This window comes from Rosa rugosa, chromosome 3, assembly GCF_958449725.1.
Source record: "Rosa rugosa chromosome 3, drRosRugo1.1, whole genome shotgun sequence".
In the NCBI taxonomy this organism is placed as follows: Eukaryota; Viridiplantae; Streptophyta; class Magnoliopsida; order Rosales; family Rosaceae; genus Rosa; species Rosa rugosa.
This window is the reverse complement of record NC_084822.1, coordinates 25,514,098-25,521,591: the sequence shown is the minus strand read 5'-3', so window position 1 is coordinate 25,521,591 and position 7,494 is coordinate 25,514,098. Positions and strand designations below refer to the sequence as shown.

The following is a 7,494-nucleotide window of genomic DNA, read 5'->3' as shown; positions in this document are numbered from 1 at the left end:
ACTTGTCCCTTTACTCTTTCCCGGAGGAGAAATGCTTGACTGAAATACCGCGTAGCAGGTTATTAATATTATGAGGCGTTGTCTTTATGAGAGATTCCGCCGGCTGAGATCTTGGTGGAATTGAGCTTGGCGGAGACTTTCTCCTTGGAAAATTTTGAAAGTGAGAGGTTCCGCTAGCGGTGTTTCGCTTAGCGGAGACTTTCTCCTCAAATATTTTGTTTTGACGGTTGGAATGGATAAGCGTTACCTCTGACAGCGTTGTGCCACGTGTCATCCGCTGACTGGTCTGGCGTGTAGGTGCATGTATCTGTACCACGCCCGTCGTTTCGCCATTAATGCGAGTAATTATTGAATGTGTAACCGAGGCGACGCCTCGGTTAGCCCGGGTAGTTGGTGCAATTGTGGGGCACGTGTCGTCATCTGGTGAGGATCTTCCTTACAAAGGACGACTTGAATTTGGCGGATAACGACATAAAAGAGGAGGAAACCTCGCAAAGCCTCTACTTTAACCTATACTTTGAATTTTTATCATCTTCAACCTTCCTCTCCAACCTTCCTCCACCCTTAAGAGATTGCAACAGAGAGAGTTGAGATTAGAGTGAGGATCTTGAGCTGGACAGGACACAGATCGAAGACAACCCAGCCAAAGCCTTGTAAGCACGGAAAAATTCTTGTTCTTCATGCATTCAAGGTTGGTAATCTCTTCTTTTCAATTCCTGCTTTTTTTTGTTGTGCAGTTTGTTTCTGGTTCTGTGTGGACTTTGCGCTTGTAGTTTGCAATGATGTGCGAGGCATGTGTTTGAGAGTGTTGGGTGATTTAGGAACTGATTTTTGTTGTTTGGTGGCTGGGGCGAGGATTTTTTGTGGGTAATTTGCTAGATGGTCGAATCTGGGTTTGTTTTTGTTTTGCTTTCTGGGTTTTGCTATGCTGTGTTCTTGGTGTTCTTGGATAAACTCTAACAGAGGGGTAGTTTAGATCTATTTGGAACTGACAATTTGGGTTTTAAGGTGTTTGTGATGGCTAAGTCATAGAGATCTCGAGTAGTGAGGATTTCGATTCTGACGTGTCTCTTGATGCTTCCGATAGGATATTTGTTGACTTGTTGCGTCTGTCTGCCCCTGCAGGAACCTCACTGTCCGAGCCCCTAGACATCGAACCGCTACAAGTGATTTACTCTAACATGGGTGGGCAAACACAAGGTGGTGACGGTCGTGCGAAGAATTGGGGAGCGGGGGAGGACATCGCCGCTAGTCGTCAGCGAGAGGAAAGGTTGACAAGTGGTAGTGCTGCTAACGGTTCTCATGATGACTACGGTTCTGCCGGGGAGGTCAGTGTTGAATCTTCTTGGGTATTGCCTGATGGGACTCCCATAGATGAGCCGGAATGTCCGATGATGTAAACAGCGATCAACAAGCTGAAGCGGATGTACAAACTTCCTGGCGGGTCAAAGTTGAGACAGCCAGAAAGGGGAGAGAAAACGTCGTTTTTGAAAGAGGGGTACGCCGCGGTTCACGAGGCCGTTTTCTGCCAAGGGATTAGGTTTCCGCTGCTTCCAAATCTTCAAATTCTTCTTTGTGAGTTTGGGATTGTGTTTGGGCAAGTTTGTCCAAACATGTGGAAGATGTTGATGGGGTTGAACGCGTTGTGGGGGTTGTCAGGGTGTGAATGTCCAACCACAACGGAGGTGCTGCACTTCTACAAGCTTATATATATAAAGTGGCAAGGGTGTAGTGGGCAGGTGAACCTTAGCCGTCGTACCGGAGCACCGAGGTTGATCGAGAATCAGCCAGATTCGATGACCTTCTGGCGGAAGACTTTTTACGTTGCCACCAATAAATGGGAATACGACGCGATGGTTAACGAGAAGCCGCCGACGTTTAGGATTAAGTCCGAGTTTCAGTGGATAAAAAGTCAATGTTGTGCCGCTTGTTGTTGGGTTTTGAGTGAGAGCTGCATGATGACGTTCATTTTTTTTTTTGCATTTGTAGTGGACTTGCGATTTACGCTGAAAGTTGAAGAGGAGTGTCGCGTGGCACGAGTGCTCGGTTGCTGGAAAAATTGCGACTTTCTTGACCTCCGTCTGTTAATGGGTTGGGAACTCTTGGTCAAGTTGAAGTTGACTCGATTCCCAGGTGTGTTGCGCAAACCTTCCTATCATTATTTTTATATATATAGCAGTGAGATGGATTTTGAGAGATATGATATGTACCTTGTTTGCCTTTCTTTTTCTGTAGATCATGTGCCTGGTAATAAGCTGACCCGCGCGGCCTTCGGAAAAGCAATGGACAAGGCAGAGCTGCAAGATTATCTTCAAGGCATGTTTGCAGAAGATCTGAAGGCACGGCAGATGGTCGTTGATCCTCAGACCAAGATGGTCGCTCCCTCGGAGGAGGAGGTTATCTTGGAGATGCCCCACCATTCACATTTGTCTGCGGCTGGGGAGACTGTGGTTTGGCCTACCGATGTTGCCTCGGAGAGGGGGGCTGCTGGGGGGAGTAGGTTTGGCGGTCGACAGGAGAAAGCAGCCAAAAAGGTTCTCGCTGTCCGCTGGGGACAGAAGGAAAGGGGCGCACCGCTGCAAAACCTGAGAATTGAGAACCCTGTCACCATAGCGCGTTTGGAACCTGAGGATCCACCGATGGCGGTTGTCGGGTACCGCCGAGGGTGCCGCTTTGCAGAAGAGGCGGCGACAAAACGACCCCGAGTAGGTTGATAATGTGGCGGACTGATTACAAGCATTTCTATGCATGTAATTGTATCTAAAACACTAGAAATAAGTTAATCCTCAAGTCAATTATTATGTAATTAATCCATTTCTATTTATTCGTAGGAAATAAGAGGAGTTGTGGAATCCGAGATAAAATGACGTGAAAGTGGGGCAAATAGAAATTTTCGACAAATGGACAAAAGTATAGAAGCAATCAACTGTGGTCAACGTCGACAAAGAGAAGAAAAAAATGAGAAGGAAAGAAAAAGAAAAAAGAAGAAGAAGAAGAAGATAGTATTAATTAATCATCGGTTTGATTAATTAATCTTGTTGAGCTACCACCTGCACGTGCTCCTTCTATTTTAATTTTCATTTAAATTTTATTTCTCTCTTTGGCCACTCATTTGCTGCCACATCACCCACATTATCCCATTCTCTTCTCCCATGTGCTGCCAGCCAATTATCCTATCCTTAATTCTCTCTTTCTCGCAGCATAGACCAGCCAAACACACCCACCAATATATATACCCTCTCCTTCTACACCGAGACCTAGACACACACAGAGAAAAGAAACAAGGCCGCCACCATCGTTCTATCCCTCTCACTTCAACCACCGAGACCAGCCACCATACCCAATCTTCACTACTCCACATCAAATCCTCATCAATTTCTCAAGGGATTTCAAGGGGCTTCAAGTTTTGAGATTGGGTAAATTGGGAAGCCATAAATCAAGGCTTGTCATAATTGTTCCATAGCAATTTGTGACTTGTTCTTGTTACTTCTCACTCCTCTTCACCTTTACCTCTTTAATTGATTTATATTTTTGTTGATTTGTGGATGGGTTGTGAGTGGTCTATTTAGGAAACTAGGGTTTGAACCCTAGCATGAATTTATTGTAATAAATATGTTTTGACTCAATGGTTTTCAATTTCGTGTCTGGCATATGTTCTATTCTATATTATTTAGCTTAGATGCATGCTTAGGAGCTTGATTAACTCTTGAATATGTAGATAAGCATGTCTAGCACAAATTAGGGGACCTAATCACTTCTCTAATTTATGGCTAGGACACTAGTTTAGAACATGGTTAGTTACAATACCAATTTCAATTGCCGTATTGGCTAGCTTGGGAACCTTGATTCTAGGACTCTTCGCCTTTTGGTGCAACTAGAGGCCCTAACAAGGCTCTACATTGTTCCAATTGAGTTTCTATGACCCTTGATCCGGAGTAGGAATACCCTTTAAGGAATCTAATGACTCATGAGCCGTGAAAAGCCTTGGTTACGGTTCTTGATGCCATTATGAATTGAATGACCATTGTCGGAACATATTTGATACCCTAGTGACTTAATTTCCATTTCTTGATTAGTTTCTATTATCTTTATTTTTTTAGTTACAATTATTATTTCAATTGTCAATTTTATTTTTCGCAATCAAAACCAACTTTCACAAACCACTTTCATTGTCCATATCATTTGGTTGTGAGCTTCCGCATTTATTTGTGGTTCTTTTGACCCATTTTTAGGCTTGGTTGTTCCGAGCCGGGCATGTAAATAGCTTGGTGCTATTTTTCTAGGTTTATTTGTTAATTGTTGGTGACTTAGTAATCGGCATAACCAAGGATTGGAGTTAGCTTTTCAATCCCCGTGGTACGATAATTTCGGGTCCAAATATTTCCCCTTTCTTTGATGACCGTGCCCTTATTGCGCGTAAGTTGCATTTAAGCACCAAATCAAATGGCACCGTTGTCGGGGATTAGAGTGTAATAGTTTTCCTCAAAATCGTCTCAGCCGAAATGAGGGCCGAGGGACCTGTGGTTGAATTATCCTTCTGAGATAGCGCGGGCGTGCCAACTAGCGGCCGAATGGCCGACTGAGGTTTAGATCTGATTTGCGCTTGTACCTGACTACTTTCAAGTGATTGTAGGCCGAGGAAGGAACCCTCTCGGCCGTTAGGTTCTAATGCCTCTATTGCAAGGACTTCGGTTAGGCGTTAATCCTGACCGGGGTCTTCTGTCACGTTCACTTCTTGGGTAAACTCAAAGGTTCAGGTGACAAGCGAGAGATCTATCGGGTGAAGGAACTCGCAAATCACGGTGAAGACGAATGTGAAGTGAACTCGGTTGTCAAAGCGTTGTGAGATGACATGTGTGTGAACAACGAATCGCATTGATCCAATCCGGACTGGCCGAAAGAGATCAATGGACGATAATTCTACGTTACGAAATACTCCTAAGTACGAAAAGTAAAGTGCATATAAAGTAAATAAACAAGAAAGTAAAGTGCTTGAATGTAAATAATTGAATTAAAACTAAGAAACTAGAAATGAAAACAAGTTGTAAAAGTTGAATCGAAGGCAAAATACCTATGAGATAGCAAGAGAAAAGTTTGTGAGTAAAAGTTGTATATTGATTTGTAATCCCTTGGTTTTTGGTTGTTAGATCACTTGCATTAGTTTCTTAGTTTTAGTTAATTTTTTTGGTTTGTTTAGATTGAAAAAAAAAAATTATTTGTTTATTTTAGTTTTCTTATTTTGATTATTTTATACTTGTGTGTTTGTTTGTTGAGACATTGTGATTATTTCTATCAAAGTGACGGGCCTTGTATTACTTTGTAGTACATGTAAGACAGGAGCATCGATAGCGATTGTCACTTGGCTTGACTTATTTGCTTGCTTTTCATTAAGTTTCCTAATTAGTCGTTAGTTTCTTGAGTTGTTTGTTTTCACTTATTCTTGGCTTTATTTTCTTATTTAATTGTTGTCTTACCTTCTCTTATTTTATTTTCTTATTTAATTGTTGTACATACATGACATCTGCTGGCCATAATCAGCATTCATACCTAACCATATGATTTTGTCGGAGTGACTTTAACGGTGTAACCCCCAGAAACACAGCAAGACAACCTTCACCAACAAACCAGCTCCAGGCCGAAATATGCCTCAACGCACAGACACGCACCACCCAAATTCATCTCTGCAGAAGGGATCAAAACTCATCAAACTGAAGCATATGTTAGGTCCATAATTACCTAGTAATTATTCCACTAATCTTGCACTTTTGCTTAACCTTTGTGTTTATTTATATATATTTATTATGTTTTCCTTATCATGCTAGGAAATGATGGAAAAGCTTGGTAATACACTAAAATTTTGATCTTAACATATTCTCCTACTCTATCTAGGAGAAACCGAGCTAGACAAGGAAGGAGGAGCGGCAGACTAACCAAATGGATTCCAAATGAGTTGAAACTTTGTAGATCCATTCTAGACATCCTAAGTATCATTTTTTATTAAGAGTGTAAGAGCTAGTTTGGAATGGAAGGCCTTCAAAAAATTGGTGAAAATTTCTCCACTAGAAGACAAAAATTGTAAAACCGGACCTGTACGGATTCCGGCAGCATTTTCGGCCACACCACGGTGAACTAGGCTCTGAAATTTTACCAGGATGATCTACACTCATAAAGGAACATTTGGTATGAAGAAACCGAAGGCTAATCCCGAAGTCTTGGTGGAGATTGAATTGAAGGAAGAAAGTGCAAAAACATGACGAAATGAGAGTCAACGCCGGTCAACGCCGGATTCTGCCCAAGTTGGCCGGCCAAGACCATGTGTGGAGGACAAGGAAGAGCTGACTAGGGTTAGAGAATTTAGGTGGGAAGACTTTAGGTTTAGGTTATTTTAAAATTCAAAATTTGAAATATGACAAGTGGTCCCATTCTTACACCTTACACCTTTGTCTCCCATTTATTACCTTGTTCCCTTACACAATGGCCCTTCTACCCTTACTTTTTCTCCTCCACCAAAATATCTATAGGCTTTCTAGGTCATTTTTATGTGGAGTTAAAGACTAGATCCACATTTTGTGCTTACACATTTGTCAATCACATCTAGCCCTTCATTTCATTTGATCTCCACCCTCCATTCATCACTTTTGGCCTATAAAAACACCCTCCCCTCACTTTGGACATTTTTCATGTATTCCTTCATCCATTTCATCTCCTTCCTCTCTCCATTTCCTCTCCATTTTCCATAGTACTTCACCTTGTAGTTCATAGTTCTTAGCTTTTGTGTAGAGAAAACTGTATAGCTTCTTGGGTTTTGTTCTAAAACCGATGAGTCTATACATCTTTGATCAATCACACCTTAGTTTCATCATCTCAAGCCTTTGTTCTTCATGTATCTAAGAGTTTTGTGGATTTGTATGACAATTTTGGTTTGAAAGAACCAAAATTTCCATACTTTGAAACGTCTCTCACTAGTTTTGCATCAAGGGGAGCTAGTTTGGTAACCAACCACTTTCTCCACTCTTCCTCTCTTTTGCTTGATGTTATTATGTTTATGGGTTTGTTGTATGTAACTATGGGTTGTGAGTAGAATAAATTTGGGGCTAGGCCGTAGCCTTAGCCAAACTCATGTATAAAATAGTGTGATGCCATGTTTTTGATGAATATGCATGTTTTGAATCCTTTAGCTACTTTACTTTAATGCTTTCTTACATATGTTTTTGGATTTGTCACCTAGAAGCATGTTGTAGGAATTAATGAAATCGGAAACTTAAGCTTGACAATCTTTTGTAACCGAGAAGCATGTGTAGCTAATAGGGTGGTGGTCTAGCTTATTCTTACGGGAAGAACTAGATTGCTTGGGTTCCTTACCTTAAAATTAATGCTTGGTGCCATGAGTTTAAGAGTCGAGAGGCCTTAGGCTTTACGACATCAAAGCCCTTTTATGTTTTAGCAAATGTAAATGGGACTAAGGTTGTGTGATCTAGCTTTGCTCTAGCGACA

The 7,494-nt window shown here is 41.6% G+C and overlaps 1 long non-coding RNA gene across 1 annotated transcript; it reads left to right on the top strand.

The window, feature by feature from the left end:
- The first annotated feature begins 3,237 nt into the window (after positions 1-3,237).
- Positions 3,238-7,172, top strand: LOC133741495 (uncharacterized). The gene is made up of 2 exons (XR_009861960.1): positions 3,238-5,739; positions 5,890-7,172. It is a non-coding gene; the product is annotated as an uncharacterized LOC133741495 (long non-coding RNA).
- The last annotated feature ends 322 nt before the right edge of the window (positions 7,173-7,494 follow it).